The following is a 25,746-nucleotide window of genomic DNA, read 5'->3' as shown; positions in this document are numbered from 1 at the left end:
GTGAACTTGGTATTAGCTAGATATTCCTGCTGGTCTTCTGAGGAAGGGGTTCATTGCACTGATTCTTAGGTGTCTTTTCCTGTACTGAGTTTCATTGCCCTTGCCAAGGGGCTGGGCTTAGGGTAAGGGGCTCCAGATGGCTCTATGTGGCTTTTTTCCCAAAGGCTTTCCACGCCTATTTAGAGGATGAAAATAACAGTGCCATTGCCCTGATCTTCAGCCCCAGAGCTGAAAATTTGTATCCCCCACTCTTCAGTAAGCCCTCACAGTAAAGCAGTCACTCTTGTCTCCCCGGTTTCTGTCTGCTTTCTGTGTTCACCTAGCCTGGGGTGAGCATTTTTATCTCAGGCATGTGACCCCATTTCTATTTTCCAAACTTTACAGAGTCCTGGATAGACACCCATGCCCTTCCTTCCAGGGTAGGGACTGGGTTCTCACCACTGTTCTGCATTCTGCTGAGCCCTTGCTCAGAAAGCAGTCACCTGATTGTGCCTCAGTTCATGGTTAATGGCAACACCATGCTGAAAGTCCACTTCTGGTCTTGCCGTTTGCAGCCAAATTCCTTGCTTCAATGCTTGGGAACTCTGCCATATTCAACCACCCCCATTCTTTCTGTGACCCCAGGGATCCTGAGACCTCACTGTCCCAACTAGGATTCTGCCCCGCTTATCACCTGAGCACCTTTCAGGCAAGGATGTCCCCCACCAGAGCAGATTTCTAACATCTCAAATTTACACTCTGCTGCTATATCACTTCCCAGTAACCAGCTTATGGAGGTCCTTCTTCCTGGTTTTACCTGCTGATATATCGCCTCAGATTCACTTCTCCACACCTCCTACCTTGTAAAAAGTGGTCACTTTTCTATTTGTAGAACTGCAGCTATTCTTTTCTTAGATTTCTGTTTGAGTTCACAGGTGTTCAGAATGATTTGATAGCTATCTAGATGACTTGTAGGGACCAGATGAAACCAGGGTCCACTATTCCTCCACCATCTTTCTCCTCTCCTATTATTCCCATTTTAAAATGAGGCAGTTGAGTCTCTGAGAAGGTAAATAATGTAGAGCTTGTACTCAAACCCTAGGAGTAGATATGATCACCCAAAGAAAGCACATGGATTAAAAAAGGCATGATAATAGAACTTTGCCATTAATCCTCAGGCAATTTTGGTGGGAATATAAATTGATGCAATTGGGGCAAATAGTATTGAGGTTCCTCAAAAATTAAAAATAAGAACACCATATGATCCAGTAATTCTACCACTGGGTATTTACCCAAATAAAATGAAAGTATTATTTCAAAATGACACATGCACCCTTATGTTTATTTCAGCAATGTTTACAATTATTATTTACCTTAGGGAAGGAACCTGTGTTCATTGATAGATAAATGGATAAAGAAGATGCTACACCACACACACACACACACACACACACACACACACACACACACAAGAATATTACTCAGCCATAAAACAGAATGAGATCTCACCATTTGTAACAACATGGATGGACTTAGAAGCCATTATGCCAAGTGAAATAAGTCAGACAGAGAAAGACAAATGCCATATGATTTCACATATATGCAGGATCTTTAAAATGAGACAAATGAAGAAACAAACAAAAACAGAGATGGAATCCTATAAATACAGAGAACAAACTTGTGGTTGCAAGAGGAGAAAGGGTGGGAGGGGTGGCTAAAATAAAAGAATGGGATTAAGAGGTACAAAATTCCAGTTACAAAATACATGTCATGATGATGAAAAGTACAACATGGGGAATTGTGTTCTCTTATTAATCACTGACTCATGGAGGAATTTCCTTAACACAAGAGGTGATACATGAATAGTAATTATATTTGCTGATCTAAAAATGAGGACATATGATCTGAAAATGATTTTTTTTAAATCTGTTTTTGTGTATTTTTTTCACAGATATGACATCATATTTAGGTAATACATATGGCAAATTTCCATTATTTAAAAAATTACATGAAGTCAGTGTTGTCCATATAAAAAGTGCATATATATGGTGTCTTTATTAAGTGTAGTATCAATGAAATAAACTGTGAGTAACATGAGTCAGATTCCCTCAGGATTTAAATTACTCAACAGTTGTAAAATGTGTACCTTTTGCAAATTCATTCACTCTTTCTGGTCTACAATATCTCAGGGTATTGTTTTGTGGTACTAAATAGAACCCAAAGGAGGTGCTGCATTTTTAATGGAGCTTCCAACACAATCACCTAAATGTGTATATGTGTTTCTGCAAGTGTACATATGCATATGTGTGACTTTGCTCAAAATAAGAACAAGCTTTACTAAAAACTTTCACATGCTTAATTTTGTAGAAGGGAGAGAAGATGGTGGAGGAGCAAGAGGACCCTAGGCTCATCTTGTCGCATAAACACAACTAGATAACTATCAAATCATTCTAAATACGACAGAAATCAACCTGGAGACTGAAAGAAGAAACTCCACAACTAAAGAAAGAGAAGAAACCACATCAAAGAAGGTAGGAAGTGCAGAGACATTGTTTGGGGGATAAATGGATTGTGGATACTGCAGAGTGGAGGGAGCCATGGTCATGGAGAAAGGTTAGAGAGAGAGGCACAAGGAGAACATCATCCCAAAGCCATTGGCTGGGAAAACAAGAGGGGCTGATTTTCATGAGTTCTTGCAACAGGTGGGACTTAAAGCCTGGAGTTTTAAAGATCTTTGGACTTGGCTGGGATAGAACCCTGAGGGCACTGCCCTACTCCTGGATAGAAGGCAGGCAAACAAACTGGGGACAGATAGCATGGAAACAGCAATGTAAAGAACACCTGGGGCACACAGAGGGGATATTATTCACTCTCCTTGGAGCTTGTCCCTGAGAGGCAGCATTCATGGAGAGGCATCTCCCAGGACAAAGGACCCAGCCAACACCATTTCCTTACTCCGACCCTCAGCATAAACACAGAGCCACCTGCAGAAAGCAGGTGAGCCTTGACACTGGCTGCCTAACTTGCTTATAGCAAGTCCCATACCCCTGTGCTCTGGTGTGACTGCCTTCTTGGTCAAGCTTTCCTTAATCCCAGCATGGCAGGACCTTTCCTCAGAAAATCAGCACAGGCCCCTGCCAACACTATGTCCATAAAGCCTGGAGTTTTAAAACTCAGTAGACTTGGGTTGGATAGAGGCTGGAGGGCACCTCGCTGCTCCTGGAGAGAAGGCAGACAAATAACCCAGAGGCAGACAGTGTGGAAATAGTGGTCTGCAAAATGACTGGACACACAGTGGGAGAGATTGTGTTCTTTTCTCCCAGTGCTTCCTGGAGAGGCAGCATGCATGGAGATGCCTCTCCAGGGAAAAAGGAGCTAACTGATGCTATTTCCCTCCCCCACCCAGCCCTCAACATAAACACAGAGCCACCTACAGTAAACACCACAGTTCTGACACTGGCTTCCTAACCTGTTTAAACCAAGTCCAACACCACTGCATTCTGGCTGTACAGCCATTCTCAGTCAAGTTTGCCTCAATCCCAGTGGGACAGATGCCTTCCCCAGAAGACCAGCAGAAACAAATGCCCATACCACTTCTCCCAACCAGAGAATTCTGTAGGGCTTCTGTGCTAGTGGAAGTGTATCAGGTCTCATTTAAAGAGCAGATTGGGGTACACCTGATAAAACTTGCCACATTCTGGGCAAGGGCCAAACACTGCACACTGCAGGCAAGGAGAGCCTCTGAAGATGACTGGACTGAAGGAGTGTACAATACTACAGCACACGCAGCACACACAAGAGACACACCCTGAAGCATGAGGCCCAGGACACTATATAATATCTTCTTCATAAAACCATGACTCTCAAGAGAAGCAACATAATGGGCTTTTAAAAACACATAAGCAGAGACTCAGACAAAATGCCAAGACAGAGGAATTCATCCCAAATGAAACAACAAGATAAGGTCATGGCCAGAGATCTAAGCAAACCAATATAAGTAACATTCCTGATGGATAATTTAAAGAAACAATCATACGGATACTTGCTGGGGTTAAGAAAAGAATAGAAGACTTCAGGGAGGCCCTGACTACAGAGATAAAAAAAGTTAAAAACATTCAACCAGAGATGAAAATTCAATAACTGAGATTGAACACAGGCTTGATGCAACGAACACAAGGCTGGAAAAAGCAGAAGAATGAATAAGTGATATAGAAAATGAAATAGTGGAAAATAATGAAGCTGAACAAAAGAAAGAAAGAATTATTGAACAGGAGAATAGACTTAGGAAACTCCGTGACATAATAACATTTGTGTAATAGGAGTCCCAGAAGAAGAAGAGAAAGAGAAAAAAGGGGGGCCAAAATTTTTTTAAGAATTAATAGCTGAAAGCATCCCTAATCTGGGGAAGGAAACAGGCATCCAGATCCAGGAGGCACATAGAACTCCCATCAAAATCAACAAAACCAGGCCCACACCAAGACATATTCTAATTAAATTTGCAAAATATAGTGATAAAGAAAAAAATAATAAAAGCAGCAAGACAAAACTAGTCCCTAACTTACAAGAGAAGACCCATGAGGCTAGCAGCAGATGTCTCCACAGAAACTTGGCAAGCCAGATGGGGACGGCATGTTATATTCAATGTCTTAAATGGGAAAAATCTGCAGGCAAGAATACTCTATCCAGCAAGGCCATTATTCAGCATAGAAGGAAAGATAGAGTTTCCCAGGCAAACAAAAATTAAAGGAGTTCATAACCACAAAACCAACACTGTTACAAAAATTAAATGGTAATCTGAATGGAAAAATCTACAGAAACAATGACAAACCAAGTAATAAGATGGCAATAAATACACATCTATCCATAATTACTCTGAATGTAAATTGACTAAACACTCCAATCAAAACACATAGGCAGCTAATGAATTATTGAACACTACATCAAAAACTAATGATGTATTATATGTTGACTAATTGAATTTAAATAAATTTTTAAAAATTCATAGGGTTTCAGAATCGATTTAAAAAAAAAGCAAACAAGACCCAAGTATATACTGCCTACAGGAGATTTATTTTATACCTAAAGACACCCACAGATTGAAAGTGAGGGGATGGAGAAACATTTATCATGCAAATTGATGTGAAAAGAAAACCTAAGTAGCAATACTTATATCAGACAAAATAGATTTTAGACCAAAGACTGTAACAAGGGATGAAGAAGGGCAGTATATCTTAAAAAAGGGGTCTATACAATATATGACAAGATCAGAAGATCTTTACAACCATAAATATTTATGTCCCCAACATGGGAGAACCCAAATATATAAAACGATAACAAAAATAAAGGAATTAATAATACTACAATAATAGTAGGGGACTTTAACACCCCATTTACATCAATGGACAGATCATCTAGGCAGAAAGTCAAAAGGAAACAATGGCTTTGAATGACACACTGGACCAGACAGACTTAACGGATATATTCAGAACATTTCTTCATAAAGCAGCAGAATACAATTTATTTTCAAGTGCAGATGGGACATTCTCCAGAATAGGTCACACAGTAGGTCACAAATTAAGTCTTAATAAGTACAAAAAGACTGAAATCATACCATGCATATATTCTAACCACAATGCTATGAAAGTTGAAGTCAACTACAAGAAAAAATTTGGTAAGATGACAAATATATGGAAGTTAAAGAACATGCTACTAAAGAATGATGAGGTCACCAGAAAATAAAGGAAGAGATTTAAAAAATACATGGAAGCATATGAAAAAAAACCATGATAGTCCAACATCTCTTGGAGGCAGAAAAAGCAGTCCTAGGAACAAAGTATATAGTAATACAGGCTTACCTCAAGAAGCAAGAAAAATCTCAAATAAACAAACCAAACCTTACACAAAGAAGAAGCTAGAAAAAGAACAGCAAATAAAGCCTAAAGTCAACAGAAGAGGGGAAATGATATAGTTTAGAGCAGAAATAAATGATATAGAAACCACAAAACAAAACAAAACAAAACAAATAAAAACAGAAAAGCAAACCAAAACAAAACAAAACCAGACAGAACAATGAAACCAGGATCTGGTTCTTTGAAAAAATTAATAAAATTGATAAAATCCTAGCCATATTTATCAAAGAAAGTAGAAAATAACCAAGTTAAAAAAATAAAAAAGAGGAGAAACAACAACCAACCTCACAGAAATACAAACAATGATGAGAATGTTATAAAAAAAATTATATACCAACAAATTGGACTCCCAGCAAGGTATAAATTCCTAGAAAGATATAAATCATCAAAACTGAAACAGGAAGAAATGGAAAACTTCAACAGACCCATAACCAGCAAAGAAACTAAATCAGTAATAAAAAAACTCCCAACAAATAATTTAAGGTATGGATGGCTTCATAGGTGAATTCTACCAAACATTTAAACAGGTATTACCTATTCTCAAACTATTCCAAAAAATAGAAAAGGAAGGAAAACTTCCAAATTCATTCTGTGAGACCAGCATTACCTTAATACGAAATCCAGATACAGATGCCACAAAAAAAGAGAACTATAGGCCAATAACCCTGATGAACACTGATCCAAAAATTCTAGGTAAAATACTATCAAAATGAATCCAACAGTACCTTAAAAGAATCAGTCACAACATTCAAGTGAGAATTATTCCTGGGCTGCAAGTGTGGTTCAGTATTCACAAATCAATCAATATGACACACCACATTAATAAAAGAAAGGATAAGAACCATAAGATCTTTTCAAGAAATGTAGAAAAAGCACATGACAAATTACAGCATCCATTCATGATTAAAACCCTCAACAATGTCAGGTAAGAGCAAACATATCTCAATATTATAAAGGTGATAAGTGAAAAAAGCACAGCTAATATCATTGTCAATATATATGTCAATAACATATATCATCATCAAAGACAATGTCATCATCAATATATATGTTTTATATATAGCTTTATATATATATACACAACGTATATATATCATATGATCATATATCATAACATACATATATATATATGATGTGTGTGTCACACACACCACATTTTCTTTTTTTTCTTTTTTTTTTTTAGATTTTATTTATTTATTTGACAGAGAGAGACAGCAAGCGAGAAAGGGAACACAAGCAGGGGGAGTGGGAGAGGAAGAAGCAGGCTCCCAGCCTGGGAGCCTGATGTGGGGCTCGATCCCAGAACGCCAGGATCACACCCTGAGCCAAAGGCAGACGCTTAACGACTGCAGCACCCAAGCGCCCCACACACACCACATTTTCTTTACCCATTCATCTACCACTGGAGACTCAGGCTGCTTCCGTAATTTGGCTGTTGTAAATAATGCTGCAGTATTCGAGTCCAGGAGGCACAGAGAATCCCCCTCAAAATCAATAAAAATGGGTCAACAACTCAACATATTATAGTAGAGCTTGCAAATTTTAGAGACAAAGAGAAAATCCTGAAATATGCTTGGGACAAGAGGTCTGTAAACTACAAGGTAGGAATATTAGACTGGCAATACAATTTGTGATCACTAACCCAGCCCTGCAAAAATATTAAAGGGGATCCTCTTGGTAAAGAGAAAGCCCAAAGAACAAAAAATGAGAAAGGGACAGAGACTATCTACAGAAACAGTGACTTTACAGGTAGCACAATGACACTAAATAAACATCTTTTAAAAGTTACTCTGAATGTAAAAGGGCAAATGCCCCAATCAAAAGACACAGGGTATCAGATTGGATAAAAAAGCAGGATGCAACCATATGCTGTCTGCAAGACATTTATTCATTTTAAAACCAAATACACCTCCCAGATTGAAAGTGAGGGGTTGAGAACCACTTATCAGGCTAATGGACATCAAAAGAAAGCTGGGGTAGCAATCCATATATCAGACAAATTAGATTTTAAACCAAAGACTGTAATAAGAGATGAAGAACGTCACTATATCATAATTAAAGGGAATATCCAACAAGAAGATCTAAGAATTATAAATATTTATGTGCCTACCATGGGAGCAGCCAATTATATAAATCAATTAATAACAAAATTAAAGAAACACATTGATAATAATACAATAATAGTAGGGGACATTAACAGCCCCCTCACTGCAATGGACAGATCATCTAAGCAGAAGATCAACAAGGAAACAAGGGATTTGAACGATACACTGGACTGGATGGACTTCACAGATATATTCAGACCATTCCATCCTAATGCAGCAGAATACATATTCTTCTCATGCACAGGGAACATTCTCCAGAATAGACCACATACTGGGTCACAAATCAGGTCTCAACTGGTACCAAAAGGTTGAAATTATTCCATGCATATTTTCAGACCACAATGCTTTAAAACTTGCACTCAGTCACAAGAAGAAATATGAAATAAATGCATGGAGTTTAAAGAGCATCCCACCAAAGAATGAAGGGGTCAACCAGAAAATGAAAGAAGAATTTAAAACCTTCATGGAAACAAATGAAAATGAAAACACAACTGTTCAAAACCTTTGGAATGCAGCAAAGGTGGTCCTAAGAGGCAAGTACACAGCAACACAAGCCTTTCTCAAGAAACAAGAAATGTCTCAAATATACAGCCTAACCATACACATAAAGGAGCTGGAGAAAGAACAGCAAATAAAGTCTAAACAAAGCCGGAGATGAGAAATAATAAAGATCAGAGCAGAAATCAATAAAATAGAAATGAAAAGAACACTTGAACCAATCAGTGAAAGTGGGAGCTGTTTCTTTAAAGAATTAATAAGATCGATAAACCCACAACCAGGCTTATCAAAAAGAAAAGAGAAAGGACCCAAAAAATTAAAATCATCAATGAAAGAGGAGATATCACAACCAATACTGAAGAAATACAATTATAAGAACATATTATGAACAACTACATGCCAACAAATTAGGCAATCTGAAAGAAATGGATGCATTTCTAAAACATATCAACTACCAAAACTGAAACATGAAGAAACAGAAAACCTGAATAGAACCATAACCAAGAAGGTAACTGAAGCAGTAATCAAAAGTCTCCCACCAAACAAGAGTCCAGGGCCATATGGCTCCCCAGGGGAATTCTACCAAACATTGAAAGACAAACAAATACCTATTTTTCTGAAGCTGTTTCAAAAAATAGAAATGGTGGGAAAACTTCTATGAGTCCAGCATTACCTTGATCCCAAAACCAAAGACCCCACCAAAAAGGATATTACAGACCAATACCTCTAATGAACATAGATGCAAAAATTCTCACCAAAATATCAGCCAATAGGATCCAACTGTACATTGAAAGGATTATTCATCATGACCACATGGGATTTATTCCTGGGCTGCAAGGGTGGTTCAGCATCCACAAATCAATCAATGTGATACACTATGTTAGTAAAATAAAAGACAAGAACCATATGATGTTCTCAATAGATGCAGAAAAATCATTTGACAAAGTACAGCATCTTTTCTGATTAAAACTCTTCACAGTGTAGGGTTAGAGGGGACATACCTCAATATCATAACAGCATATACCAAAAGTCCATAGTGAATATCATTCTCAATGAGGGAAAAACTCAGAGTTTTTCCCATAAGGTCAGGAACATGATAGGGATATCCACTCTTGCACCTGTTGTTCAACATGGTACTAGAAGTCTTAGCCTCAACAATCAGACAACAAAAAGAAACAAAAGGCATCCAAACAGGTAAAGAAGAAATCAATCTCTCACTCTTTGCATATGAAATGGTATTCAATGCAGAAAATCCAAAAGAATCCACCCCAAAATTGCTAGAACTCATACAGGAATTCAGCACAGGGGAACCTGGGTGGCTCAGTCATTAAGTGTCTGCCTTCTGCTCAAGGTCACGATCCCAGGATCCTGGGATCGAGCCCCACATTGGGCTCCCTGCTCTGCCGGGAGCCTGCTTCTTCCTCTCCCACTCCCCCTGCTTGTGTTCTCTCTCTCACTGACTGTCTCTCTCTCTGTGTCAAATAAATAAATAAATAGAATCTTTTAAAAAAAAAAAAAGGAATTCAGCACAGTGGCAGGATACAAAACCAATATACAGAAATCAGTTCCATTTCTATACACTAATAATGAGATTGAAGAAAGAGAAATTAAGGACTCAATCCCTTTTACAATGCACCAAAAACGAAAAGATGAGTAGGAATAAACCTAACAAAAGAGGCAAAGGATCTGTATTCAGAAAACTATAGAACACTGATAAAAGAAATTGAGGAAGACACAAAAAGCTGGAGAAAATGTTCAATGCTCATGGATTGGAAGAATACATATCACTAAAATGTATATGCTACCTAAAGCAATCCATACATTTAGTGAAATCCCTATCAAAATGCCATCAACTTCTTTCACAGTGCTGGAACAAATAATCTTAAAATTTTCATGGAACCAGGAAAGACCCCAAATAGCCAGAAGAATGTTGAAAAAGAAAACAGAAGCTGGTCGCATCACAATTCCAGACTTCAAGCTGTAATACAAAGCTGTAATCATCAGGGCAGTATGGTACTGGCACAAAAACAGACACATGGATCAATGGAAAAGAATAGAGAACCCAGAAGTGGACCCTCAACTCTATGATCAACTATTCTTTGACGAAGTAGGAAAGAATATCCAATGGAAAAAAGATAGCTTCTTCCACAAATGGTGTTGGGAAAATTGGACAGCCATATGCAGAAGAATGAACCTGGACCATTTTCCTACACCATACACAATAATAGACTCAAAATGGATGAAAGACCTAAATGTGAGACAGGAATCCATCAAAATCCTGGAGAAGAACACAGGCAGCAATCTCTGTGCCTTCAGCCCCAGCAACTTCTGGCTAGATACGTCTCCAAATTCAAGGGAAACAAAGGCAAAACTGAACTATCAGGACTTCATCAAGATAAAAAGCTTTTGAACAGAAAAGTTAACAGTTGATAAAAGGAAAAGACAACCAAGAGAATGGGAGAATATATTTGCAAATGACTTATCAGACAAAGGGCTAGTATCCAAAATGTATAAGGACCTTCTCAAACTCAACACCTGAAGAACAAGTAATCCAGTCAAGAAATGGGCAAAAGACATGAACAGACATTTATCTGAAGAAGACATCCAAATGACCAACTGACACATCTCTTGGCATCAGGGAAATACAAATCAAAACGACAATGAAATACCTCACACTGGTCAGAATGGCTAAACTTAAGAACTCAGGAAACAAATGTTGGCGAGGATGTGGAGAAAGGGGAACCCTCTTACACTCTTGGTGGGAATACAAGCTGGTGCAAGCCACTCTGGGTAACAGTATGGAGTTTCCTCAAACATTTGAAAATAGAGCTACCCTATGACACAACAATTGCACTACTAGGTATTTACCCAAAGGATACAAATATTGTGGTCAAAGGGGCACCTGCACCCCAATTTTTATAGCAACAATGTACGCAATAGCCAAACTATGGTAAGAGCCCAGATGTTCATTGACAGATGAATTGATAAAGAAAATGTGGCATATATATATATATATATATATATATATATATATATATATATATATATACACTCAGCCATCGTAAAAATGAAATCTTGCCATTTGCAATGACATGGATGGAACTAGAGTATTACGCTAAGAGAAATAAGTCAGTCAGAGAAACACAATTATCATATGATCTCACTGATATGTAGAATTTAAGAAACAAAACAGATGAGAATAGAGGAAGGGAGAGAAAAAACAAGATGAAATCAGAGAGGGAGACAAACCATAAGAGACTCTTAATCATATAATCATAGGAAACAAACTGAGGGTTGCTGAAGGGGAGAGGGTGGGGGATTTGGCAATTGGGTGATGGACATTAAGGAGGCCATGTAATGGCCTCCTATGATGTAATGATTAGTGGGTATTATATGACTCACTGAACCTCCACCTCTGAACCTAATAATCCATTATATGTTAATTAATTGACTTTAAATTAAAAAATAATGTTGCAGTAAACATCAGGGTGTACATATCCCTTTGAATTAGTGTTTTATATTTTTTATTCGTGTTCTGTCGTGTGATTATTGGATGGTATGGTAGTTCTATTTTTACCTTTTGAGGCTCCTCCATACTGTCTTCCACTGTGGCCATACCAGGTTGCATTCCCTCCAACAGCACACGAGGTTTCCTTCTTCTTCACATCCTCACCAACACTTGCTGTTTCTTGTGTTTTTGATTTCAGCCTTTCTGACAGGCATTAGGTGATATCTCATTGCATTTTAGATTTGCATTTTCCTGATGAGGAGTGATGTTGAGCATCTTTTCATGTGTCTGTTTGCCATCTGTGTGCCTTCTTTGGGGAAAGGTCTGTTCATGTCTTCTGTTAAAGGCTCATTTTAAAGATTGTAGTGTGTGTTAATACATACTTCTTTCACTTGTTCATTTTTATTGACGTATAGCTGATGCACAATGTTATATTAGTTTCAGATGTACAACAGAGTGATTCAACTTCTGTATGCATTATGCTATGCTCACTGCAAGAGTAGCTACCATCTGTCACCATACAATGCTATTATAATACCATTGACTACGTTACTTGTGCTGTCCCTTTCATCCCTATGACTTATTCATTCCAAAACTAGGAGACTGCACTTCCCACTTTCTTTTACCCATTTTGTCTATCCCCTTACCTCCTCCCTTCTGGCAACCACCAGTTCTCTGTATTTATGTGTCTGTTTCTGCTTTATTGTTTTTTCATTTGTATTGCTTTTTAGATTCCTCATATAAGTGAAATCATATCATATTTATCTTTCTCTGAATTATTTCACTAGAATAATAGCTTCTCAGTGCATTCATGTTGTGACAAATGACAAGAGCTCATTCTTTTTTATGGACATGTAATATTCCATTATGTATATTTTATACACATACACATATATAGTCATTACTTTTCTGTGTGTATATATGTATATACACACACATATTTATGCATATATAAATATATAAAATTTCTTTATCCATTCATCACCAATGGACACTTAGGTTGCTTCTATGCCTTGCTTATTGTAAATAGAACTGGATAGACTCAATAGCAAGATACAAATGGCAAAAGAAAGTGTCAGTGAACCTGATGATAGGTCAATAGAAATTGTCTCATATAAAGACAGAGAAATAAAAAGGACTACAAGGAAGCAGTCTAGCTTACAAATACTTGGAATAACAAAGAGATGGAGTCAGAAAAAATATTTGGGGAAATAATGGATGAGAATTTCACTACATTGTTGCAAACGTACACTTACAGTTACCAGTAGCTTGGCAAACTTGAAGCAATATAAACACAAAGAAAACTACGGCTAAGCACATCATGGTTAAACTGCTGAAAACCAAAAATTAAAGGAAAAACTTGAAAGTAGCCAGAGGAAATATAGAGTTATATCAAAAGCAATGGAGGTCCATTCAACAGATGACTGGATAAAGAAGATGTGGTCCATATATACAGTGGAATACTACTCAGCCATCAGAAAGAACAATTACCCAACATTTGCAGCAACATGGATGGGACTGGAGGAGATTATGCTAAGTGAAATAAGTCAAGCAGAGAAAGACAATTATCATATGGTTTCACTCATTTGTGGAACATAAGAAATAGCAGAGAGATCGGTAGGAGAAGGAAGGGAATAATGAAGGGGAGGTAAACAGAAGGGGGAATGAACCACGAGAGGCTGTGGACTCTGGGAAACAAACTGAGGGTTTCAGAGGGGAGGGGGGTAGGGGATTGGGCTAGGCCAGTGATGGGTATTAAGGAGGGCACGTATTGCATGGAGCACTGGGTGTTATATGCAAACAATGAATCAAGGAACACTACACCAAAAACTAATGATGCGCTGTACAGTGACTAACATAACATGATAAAAAATTCTTTAAAAAAGCAATGGAGGTCCAAAGACAACAAAATAATATTCTTAAAGTATTATGTTCTCTCCTGTTTTCTTCCTCTTTGCAAATTTTATTTATTATATATTGTTTTCCATTTTGCATATAATTTTCTCCTTTTTAGTCCATGTGAACTCATTCTTCATACCTTGGCTTAATTAAGCATTTCTTTTTCATAAATCCTTCTTGACTTTGTAGTTTTTAAAATGACCTCCCTCTCTGCTAATTTAACATGTTTTCAAGTCTCAATTATAAACCTAAACTTAATCTTGTACTGTTGGGTTTCTTTAAATACTCTTCTTCCCACTAATTTATAAGCTCCTTGATGACAGGTAATCCCACATACATTTTTTGTGCTCTCCTAGTACCTTGCCTGTCAGTAGTAGCTGGTTAACACTGATTCAGTCGTTCATCTTTAGTGCAAGATGCTACAAGTTAATAGGTGACCAAAATATGTGCCCACTTTATCCATTTAGAATCTGCTGGTGAAAATATTAAAGAAGTTAAACAAAATTAAGGAAAATATCACAACTGTGACAGGTGATAGAAATAAACTGTGATACAAAGAAAAGAACAGGGAAAGGAAGAAAAGAAAATAAATTAGTAAACCAATTTAGGGTTGGAGTCAAGGAGAATTTCATAGATACATACCTGATCTGTTTTAAGTTGTGCTTTTAATGAGTTCTTTTTGCTCCATTTATATGTACTTTCTATATATTTATGGATTTTTTTTCAGTCATGGATGTGAAACTTTTCTCTAAGTTCCCAGGCCAGTCTAGCATGAATTAAAGAACATTAAGAAAGTAAATATTCACTTCACAGATGACTCATAAGAGTTCAAAGAGAGCCTATGGTCACTACTTTTGGTAAACAAAACTATTATTTGGGGGCAGGAGCAGGAAAAAATCCAGCTCCTTTCTGATTATTGTAGTAATCCTAGAGTAAGGGATTGAAGATTACCTGCTTCTTTCCCTTTCTTCCACTTCTTTGACTCATTTATTCCCTGGATAGGTAACCACTATTCACTAGACCTTAAATACCCAATGCTTAATTATCTTTAGTCCTGATCATCATGAAGTGAGGCAAGAGGAAATATAGATATATTCAATCTCTAGACAAAAAAAAATCAAATTTCCCTTTGCAATATATTTCCTTCTACCAACTTTTGATTAAAGCTGCAAATGGAAGCCAAATTGATGAGTTTGAGTATCAAATTTTATTTCTCATTCTTATTCTCCTTATGAGGACACAAAGGTACCAAAAGGCAGGCAGTCAGAATGATAGAGAAGGGTCATATGCACCCCAATGTTCATAGCAGCATTGTCCACAATAGCTAAATCATGGAAGGAGCTGAGATGCCCTTCAACAGATGACTGGATTAAGAAGACGTGGTCCATATATACAATGGAATATTATTCGGCTGTCAAAAAGAACAGTTTCTCAACATTTGCTGCAACATGGATGGCACTGGAGGAGATAATGCTAAGTGAAATAAGTCAAGCAGAGAAAGACATTTATCATATGGTTTCTCTCATCTATGGAATATAAGAACTAGGAAGATCGGTAGGGGAAGAAAGGGATAAAGAAAGGGGGGTAATCAGAAGGGGGAATGAAGCATGAGAGACTGTGGACTCTGAGAAACAAACTGAGGGCTTCAGAGGGGAAAGGGGTGGGGGAATGGGATAGGCTGGTGATGGGTAGTAAGGAGGGCATGTATTGCATGGTGCACTGGGTGTTATACGCAACTAATGAATCATCGAACTTTACATCAAAAACCAGGGATGTACTGTATGGTGACTAACATAATATAATAAAAAAATTAAAAAAAAAGAATGATAGAGAAGTAAAGGATCCTTCACAGCCAGTAGACTGGTTCTGATTGAAAACCCATTATGCTTTATTTATTTTTCAGATTATTCCTCATCTGGGATTAGTATTCCTTTAAGATAGGTACACCAAGAGACCATTAAAGTATAGGATCACAGCAAAACGATTGCACACTCCATATGAGAAGAAACCAATGTTATTCCCTTTGGTCCTTAGCATAGAAACACCCTCAGTAGTGATCATTAGATATCATCATTCATCTGTCCATCCAACAAAAAAAAATATTGATTGCCTACTATGTGCTTGAAACTGTTATTTACTCTGGGGATACAGTGGTATCTGAGATTAAGTCTTATCTTCATGGATCTTCCATTGGGGGAGGTAGAGGAGGCAGACAGTAAACAAATAAGCAAATAGGAGAATTTCAGGTTGTGATAAATTCTGTAAGTACAGAAAACAGGGTGATGTAGTAGTGACTTGGAAGTGGGCAATGTTAGATGGGAAGACTCTTTGAAGAGATGATATGTGAGTTGAGACTGAAAGCTGAGAAAAACCCTTTCATACAGAAAGTCAGGGAAAGAAACACCTGGATGGCTCATTCTTGATTTTGGCTCAGGTCATCATCTCAGGGTTGTGAGATTGAGCCCCATGTTGGGCTCCACACTGGGCATAGCGTCTGATTAAGATTTTCTTTCTCCTTCTCTCTCTGCTCCTCCCCCTCCCTCTCTAAAAAAAAAAGTCAGGGAAAGAACTAAGAAAAAGAGCAAGTACAAAAATCCTAAGGGAAAAAGGGGTTTGATGTGTTCAAAGAAAGAACATCAACATAGCAGGAATGTCAATGAAGTAGACAGATCATGCTGTGGTTTGTAGGATATTGTTAAGACATTTAGTTTTGTCAGCTCAGTGGAAATTCACACTGGAGGGCTTTCTTAACAGGAATAATTCCAAATGCTGTACAGAGAATGGTTTGCAGGGTTCCAAAACTGGAAGGAGAGAGAAAAGTTCAAAATCTGTCAGAAGTCCAAAAGAAAGCTGTTGATACCTTGAACTAGAAATTGACAGTGGAGAGAAAAAGAAGTCATCTATTTTAGAAGTGGAACAAAGTTTACTGATAGATTGGACATGGGACATAAGGGGAAAAAGAGAAACTAAGTGTGACCAAAGGTTTTGGTTTAAGCAGCTGGATGAAGGGGGAACAATGGAGGAGGATCAGGGGTGTTTGTGGGGGGAGGGATCAAATTTTTGGTTTTGACATGGTTAGTTGGGGATACCTACTAGACATCCAAGTGGAGATCTTGAGTAGACAGTTGGATATATAAATTTGGATCCCAGGAAACAAATAGAAATAGAAATTTGATAGTCACCAGGATATAGGTGCTATTTAAGGTCATGTTACTGGACTTATGGACAGAGTATAGATATAGAAAAAAAAGAGAGGTTAGTAACAAGACTTCAGGTGTTCCAACATTTAGAGATCAGGTAACAAAGGAGAAGCTGGGCCAGCAAAAGGAACTGGGACAGATCACATAAAGCAATAGGAGAAAAAGGAGAGTGTGGTGTCATGGGAGCAAAGAGAGAAAGGAAAGTATTTCAAGAATTAGGGAACAACCCATTACATTTAATGCTACTGAGAGAAAAGTCAGATGAAGAAAGAAATAACATTGGATTTAGCAACATGAGGTGGTTGATAACCTTGACAAGAGCTGTTTTAGCAGAGCAGTGGGAATAAAACAAAGGCTTGCATGGATTGACAAGTAAAAGAGAGGTTAAGGAGTGGCTTCAATAAGGGTGGCTACCTTTTCTTGTGAAATGTTTTATAGTGATAGGAAGCAGAAAAATGAGGCAGTAGCTGGAAGATAATGTGGTTAAGTTTTTTGTAATGAAAGTCTGTATATTAATAGGAGTGATCCAGTAGAGAAGGATAAAAGTTGTACTACAAGATAGAATGGGAATAATTACATAAATAATGTCCTTGAGAGGGCAAGAAGAAGGAGAATCCTGAGCACATCTGGAGGAGTTGGTCTTTGATACAAGCATAGATACTTTATCCAAATAGTTTATGGATACAAAGGCAGGGGCATCGGTAATTTGGTGGTGGGAAGATAACTGCTTTGCCTGTGACTTCCAATACATGGGGCGCCTAGTCAGGCAGTCCCAACTAGATTAGATGGACCTTTGTGTACATTCCTGCATGCATTTTTTTGCTCTTTGGAATGTCATCAGATAGTTCCAGAAACTTCTCTTGATTTCTTTACTTTTCCCAATCCTCAGATGATGTTTTGTTCTTTGATCATGAATTCAAACAGGAATCTGCTGATTTTCCTTATAATGTCCTATTGGACCCCTCCACATGGTTTTTCTTTGTCTTTTGAAATTGTCAAGCTAAACCATGGCTTAATGCTCTACTGAACACATCTGTCTCACTCTCACATCATCAACCTTACTATGGTGCTGAACAGTGGAATTAATGATTGTTGCTATGTAATACCAAATAGGATATTTCAAGTTTTTCTGAAATAAAATATGGAAAAGGAATTACTTTTGATGGAGAAAGTGAAAGGCACATTGACTGTGTTTCTGAAAAACATGAAGAGGCTCAGCTTTGGGTCTAAAAACAGTGACTTCAAAGTAGGGTGATCATGATAGTCCCACTTTCTATTGGTTGTTCCAATGTAAACATTAACAGTTCCCCATTACTCCCTTCGGTGTTCTGATTTTGACAATACACTATATTATCACCCTGCCTCAAGAGTCTGATATAGTCACTGACTCTGGAGAAAACTGTCTTCCATAGCTAACTGCTATTCTTTCTGGACCCCCATGTGCTCATAAGAGTAGAGTGCCACACTACTATCACCACTACCTCTAGGGACCGATCTCAAAAAATAATCTCACCATGTCAGTCTGGCCCTGTCTTCTACTCTATAATTTTCTACCCTTACATTCTGTCTAAAACACTTTTCTACATTTAACCAGTTGAATCAAGGGCTGGGTCTGGATTAATGACTTTAAATTAAGCCAAAACTGGACCAATGAGAGGTACATACCAGTCCCTCTACATATTGATACCCCCCTACTGTTTTCTATGGTATTCTTCCCAGTATATCCATACTGCTGAAGCTAGAGAATCTGGTCTATGACCCCCAGGTCCAAATTTTAGATAGGCCTCTTCTCATCACATCAGAAATACTATTCTCTCTTGCTTGCTGGAGAAAGAGACCTGGACCAATGAAGTTAAGTCCACTGTGGAAAGAAAGGTAGCCCCTTTAAGACCTGATGTATGGAATGGTCAGGAGCCCTTGATTCTGACTACTATGACATCAGGGATCAAAGATCAGAGGAACTGGCTATAGACGCAAGTGAAGCTTTCTTCTCAAGCTTCACAGAAACCACACTTTCAACAGTCATGGTTTTCTTTTTTTGTTTCGTTGTGGTTTTTTGTTTTATTTTAAAGAAGATTGCAAAAACAAAGCAGAAAAGGAAAGCCCAGAGACAAAAGAAAGACATTTAAGCAACGGAGGAGAAATATTGGGTCTGTCTCATTCTTCTTGTTTGTATCAGTTGGTCTTTCCAGATACCTAATCTTTTTTTTTTAATTTTTTATTATGTTATGTTAGTCACCATACAGTACATCATTAGTTTTTGATGTTGTGTTCCATGATTCATTGTTTGCGTATAACACCCAGTGCTCCATGCCATATGTGCTCTCCTTAATACCTATCCCCAGCCTAACCCAATCTCCCACCCCTCTCCCCTCTGAAGCCCTCAGTTTGTTTCCCAGAGTCCATAGTCTCTCGTGGTTCATTCCCCCTTCTGATACCCCCCTTCATTCTTCCCTTCCTTCTCCTACTGATCTCCCTGTTTTTCCTTATGTTCTGTAAATGAGTGAAACCATATGATAATTGCCTTTCTCTGCTTGACTTATTTCACTTAGCATAATCTCCTCCAGTCCCATCCATGTTGCTGCAAATGTTGGGTAATCATTCCTTCTGATGGCTGAGTAGTATTCCATTGTATATATGGACCACATCGTCTTTATCCATTCGTCTGTTGAAGGGTATCTCGGCTCTTTCCACACTTTAGCTATTGTGGACAATGCTGCTTTGAACATTGGGGTGCATACGGCCCTTCTCTTCACTACATCTGTATCTTTGGAGTAAATACACAGTTGTGCAATTGCTGGGTCATAGGGTAGCTCTATTTTTAACTTTTCTTTATCTCATCTCTGACATTATTACCAATCCAAGATTCCCCAACCCCCAGAGGTGGTTGTGGAAGTGAGCTGAAACTTAGGAATGAGTCATGGTGTATAATCACATATTAATCTTTTTTTAATCAGAAAGTACAATGTTTTATAGTCTGCATCAAATTTCCCCATGTCAAAATATTTCTATCAAAGTAGCAATGTAAAAATATCCTTGATTTCAAGACGGCTCCATCAAAATGGCCATGTCACAATGTTATGTACTCAGCCATAACCAGTGTGGCTATAAGAATAAGCTCTATGTAGATCTGATCTTGATCCACTGTTATATGCCTCATATATGTGTTAAAATGCCAATATCTTGTTTCAATGCCCATAATTACTACAACTTACTCTTTGTTAATGCACTTACTCAAAGTATAGTCTTTAAATACCAAGTATTTTTCAATTTATTTGTATGTATTAGCTTCCCTCCAAAATTCTCTGCAGTATGCCATGAAATTTGATGATGCAGCAGCTCTCTATATTTAGTCTGAGTTACTTTTGTCAACTGTGTTTTCTCTGGGTATGTTTTCCACACTATAACAATTGGGAAGGGGCATTTATATTTAATCTTTTTGTCTAGAAAGGTCACTTAATGCTTAGAGTGGAAGCTGAAATGAATCTTCCATTTGTATTTCCTCTTCAGTAAGCCATTCTCCATCATAGATAAATAGATGATAGATGATGATGATAGATAGATAGATGATAAATAGATAGATAGATAGATAGATGATAGATAGATAGATAGATAGATAGATAGATAGATAGATGATAGATGATAGAAATGTGAGACAGACTTGCTAAGTTGTCACTATAAGTAAGCAGTTGCCTTTTAGCAATACTTTGTTTATTTGTCATTTTTAAGAATTGGAGATTTTCTTTTTTTAAAATAATATTTATTTTGTTATATTAGTCACCATACAGTACATCCCCAGTTCTTGATGCAATGTTCCATGATTCATTACTTGCATATAACACCCAGTGCACCATGCAATATGTGTCCTCTTGACATTTTAATATTTAGCCTGTAGAATAAATGTGGGCTATGGTGTTTCAAATTTCCTTAAAATCATGGCTAAACCTTTCCTCACTCCCTTAAAAAAATCTATGTGCAGAACCCCTGGAGCTCATCCCATCAGAGTATCCTTCCTACAAGTCCCGTATCTCCACCACCAAAGTTCTCTGGAAGAAATTACAAGTAAGCTCTTTTAAAAGGAAAGTTAAAGTTTATAAATACTGAAAAAGAAAGAAAGCCCAATCTTATTTGGAAAGAATTTTAGTAGAGAGTTCTATGCATTTATTTTTCAGTAGGAGGTGGGGTTGCAGATAGGAAGAGGCATAGTCAGAGATAACAATGTTTCTAACCATAAATATCTACATAGCTGTATTTATGCCAGATTAGAAGATAACTCTTTGACACATTTCCTGAGAAAAAGCCAGCACTGACAAAATTAATCTGTAAGTTTTTAAATTGTACTCCCTTCATTTATCTAAATATCATAGTAATTTCTCAAATATTCTGAGAAAGAACAGGAAATATTCCTTAACAAAAACCCTAGTTTCAGTGAGAAATTGAATAAAAGGAGAATGGTTTTCTTTGTTTTATGAGGATGCCATTATATTATTAGATGTGTTGTATCAGTCTAATGTGACTTCTGGATGACTTCATTTATTTGCTTCCTGTAAAATATGGTAATAATTATTTTACTGTAACACTTAATACTATGTGTTTTATTTTTTAATGTATACTGAAATAATTCATATTTATTTTTTCATTTAAAATAGCTTTATGATTCATGAACCCAAAGAGGACACTCCTTACATCTATCTATCTTATAACTGGAATGGCTCTCTGGGAACAGCTAAACTTGAAACAAATTATGGGAACAAGTATTCTTCAACTACATGCTTGAAGTCACTCTTTGTATGTATCATATTTTAAATTTCTATATGTGGTTATCATCACCATAATTCAAGTAAAAGTAACACAATGAATGTGAAGACTTTGCTACAGCAAAGTGATATAAAAGTATCAGTTGAGATGAAGATGGAAAGCTTAGCTTATAAAAGACTTGCTACTACTATTATTTCATTTGTAAAATGAGATTAGGAAATATGAGTCAAAGGTATAGTATATTAAATACTCCATATGCATGAATATAACTTATTTATAAAATATTTTATATACATAAAGTATGTATGAGTCATATGAGAACTATGAGTCAAAAATATAGTCTATGTAATACTTCATATGTATTAATATACTTTATATACATATATATCTTATTTAATGTGCAATTTTTAGAAAGGAGATTTGATATCAAAGGAAGACTGGTTAAATGCCATAAGACTAATTCAGAGGTCAGAATGATCTTATGTTATTATAATCATTAACTTATCATAATTTAACAAGGCAACTGCTATTCCATGTTTTAGTGTACTTAAATAATACATTAAATAGTACATTGCTCAAGCTAATGCTGAACACTAGCTAATTGCTGATCTTTAGTTACAAGACATATTAATAATTGAAATTAAGTGAAAACTGTGTTTCTCTGTAAAAGTAGAAACAGCAATCAGAAAAAAAAATAATGAAATGGATTATCACCTAAAAGTTATCTGTATACATTTTCTTGAAATGCAATAAATTATAGAAAAATGGAACTAATTTACCAAAAATTAACAACTGGTGTTTGTTCACATATTGAAGTGTTTTTTTGAGGGGGCATTTTTAGTTAAGTTGACCAAATGACAATATAACCTTCCCCAAAAAACCCACTGTGTGGAGTGACATCACCAAGAGAGCAACATAGGTCTTTCCTGACTTCACTTCCCCACACAAGAAGAACATCTAGTGACTATTCATGAACAAGACACCATTGAGAAAATCCCAGAACACAGGAGTGGGGTTGAAACACCTGCCTGCACCATAGAGACTAAGGCAGACTGCATTAGAAAAGTAAGAGAAACAGCTACACAGTGACCACATTGCCCTCCCGTAGGTCAGCACAGCACTACTTGGAGAGGTCTCCCCAGAGTCTCGGTTCCTCCAGTGGGAAATAAGATCCCAAGGGACAATTAGTCCCCCCAGCATTGTGGGGTCTCACCCTATGGAGACTACTGTGTCTTGCTTACAGTGGCACTTGAACACAGAGTACACACTGTGGCTTTCTCTATCTGCAGAGCAAAACTAGTGGCCCCACCCGACCAGGGAATTCAGTCATACATTTGCATGATAGGAGTCCCCCAAAATGAGTCCAACCCCTGGGTCCCAAACTGCTGCCCTGACAAGGCAGGAAAGCTAATTCATAGTCCCATTTACTACTGAATATGGTATCCAGGACCAACCATTCAGTAAGCCTGACCAGAGATTCAGGGAAACCCCAGAGCCCATGCTACAGCTTCACATGAGCAGGGAGCCAAGCCAGCAGTCATATCTAACTGTTCTCAGACAGTGGCACACCCTCTCTATTCCTGACTTCAGAGCTTGAACAGTTGCCTCACCCAAAAATATACCCTAATAGCAGGTCTCACCTGATCAAGGACACTACCAGAAGACACCCAGTAACCCAAAGTGCACTGAATGGTGAAAATATGTCTCTACCAAAGGAAACTTATAAAGTCTGAAAGAAAAGTTCAACTACTCAAATGTGCAGATACCAATGTAAGGAATCAAACATAATGAAAAATCAGGTAAATATGTCACCACTAGAGGAAACTAATAAGGCTCCAATAACTCACCCTAAAGAAATAGATATTTATGAACTGTCAAAGTATTCAGAATAAGCCTCTTAAAGAAGACCAGCAACTAAAAGAACACACAGACAGACAACTAAACAAAATTAGGAAAACAAGACAAGTCCAAAACAGGATATTCAACAAAGAAATAGAAACCATAAAAAACCCCAGAAATCCTAGAGTTGAAAAATACAATAACTGAGGGATGCCTGGGTGGCTCAGTCAGCTAAGCACCTGACTCGTGGTTTTGGCTCATGGTCATGAAATTTAGCCTCACATCAGGCTCCATGCTCATCACAGAGTCTGCTTGAGATTCTTCCCCCTCCTTCTCCCCCCCTCTGCTTCTCCCCTCCACTTGTGCTCTCTCTCTAAAATTAAAAAAAAATGCAGTAACTGAAATAAAGAATTCAATAGAGAACTTCAAAAGCAGACTCAACCATGCAGAAGAAAGAATCAGTGACTTGAGGATAAGACATTAGAAATCATTTAGTCAGAGTAGCAAAAAATGTTTTAAAAAAATGAAAAAGTGAAAAAAGCCTACAAGACTTATGCAACACAATAGAAACATACAATATTCACATTATGGGAATTACAGAAGGAGAACAGAAATAGAAAAGAACAGAGAGTATATTCAAAGCACTAATCACTGAAAACTTCCTAAACTTGGGGAAAGAAACAGACATCCACATCCATGAGGCCTAAAAGATCCCAAGTAGATGAATCGGAATAGAGCTGCATTGGAATTATGACCCATTATAATTATAATTAAATCATCAAAAGTCAAAGATAAAAAAGAATTTTAAAAGCAGCAAGAGAAGAAAGAGAAGTTACATACAAGAAAATCTCTGTAATACTATGGATAGATTCCTCAACAGAAACATTTCAGGCCAGGAGACAACGGAATGACAGATTCAAAATATTGAAAGAAAAAATCTATCAACCAAGAATATTATACTTGGCAAAGCTGTCCTTCAGAAAGGACAGATAGACTTTCCCAAACAGAAGGTGAAGTGGATCTCCCTTACAAGAACTGCTCAAAGGAGTTATCTGAGTGAAAATAAAAGGATGCAAACTAATGCACTATACTTTGGATAATTGAATTTAAAATAAAAAAGTAAAAAGATGCAAATTAACATCATGAAAACACTAGAAGTTAATGTAAAATTCACTCAATGGTAAGCATATGGTCAAAGTTAGATTCTGTAACTTGGTAATGGGGGTCCATAATTCACCTAAAATTCTAGTTAAAAGTAAAAACAAATGAATGTAGTAAAAATAACTGTTACTACAATAATCCATTATTAGTTATGCATTTAAAAAAATATCTACATTGTATCAGCAGTAACCCAAAATGTAAAGGAGAGGAAAAGTAAAAGTGTAAAGGTTAGGAATTATATTGAAGTTAAGTTTTTATTGGCCTAAAAATAGGGTGCTATAATTTAAGATATTTTATGTAAGCCTCATAGTAATCACAAGGGAAAAAACTTCAACAATTACACAAAATAACACGATAAAGAAGTCAAATTATACTGATACAAAATACATCAAAACATACACAAAAAAGACAGCAGGATAAGAAAAGAAAAAAAAAAACAGTGAATCTACAAAATACCAGAAAAGAATTAACAAAATGGCAACAGTAAGTTCTTACCTGTAAATAATACTTTAAATATAAATAGATTAAATTTTCCAATGAAAAGACATAGAATGACTAAATGGATAGAAAACGAGACCCAACAATTAGCTGCTTACAGGAGACTCACATTAGCCTTAAAGACACACATAGACTGATAGTGGTGGGATATAAAAAGAAATTTCAAGCAAATGGTAAACAAAAAAACAAAACAAAAACAGTGGTAGCTCTATCAGACAAAAGAGGCTTTACAATAAAAATGGTAAAAAGAGACAAAGAATGTCATTCCATAATGATGAAGGAGTCAACCCATCAAGAAGATATAACAATAGTGAATATTTGTGTGCCAAACTTTGGAGCACCTAAATATATAAAACAGAGCTAAAAGAAGAAATACAATAATAGTTGAAGAC

At 37.0% G+C, this 25,746-nt stretch overlaps 1 long non-coding RNA gene across 1 annotated transcript in view; it reads left to right on the top strand.

Moving 5' to 3' along the window:
* Nucleotides 1-23,840, top strand: part of LOC148106913 (uncharacterized) — an 83,171-nt gene extending 59,331 nt beyond the window's left edge. The window contains exons 2-3 of the long non-coding RNA XR_015723309.1: nt 2,347-2,510; nt 21,748-23,840. This is a non-coding gene — a long non-coding RNA (uncharacterized LOC148106913). The remainder of the gene's footprint in view (nt 1-2,346; nt 2,511-21,747) is intronic.
* The last annotated feature ends 1,906 nt before the right edge of the window (nt 23,841-25,746 follow it).

Source organism: Ursus americanus, chromosome X, assembly GCF_024610735.1.
Source record: "Ursus americanus isolate L20-20 chromosome X, mUrsAme1.1.p, whole genome shotgun sequence".
Taxonomy (NCBI): domain Eukaryota; kingdom Metazoa; phylum Chordata; class Mammalia; order Carnivora; family Ursidae; genus Ursus; species Ursus americanus.
The sequence above is the reverse complement of the archived record's forward strand: the minus strand, read 5'-3'. Positions and strand labels throughout refer to the sequence as shown.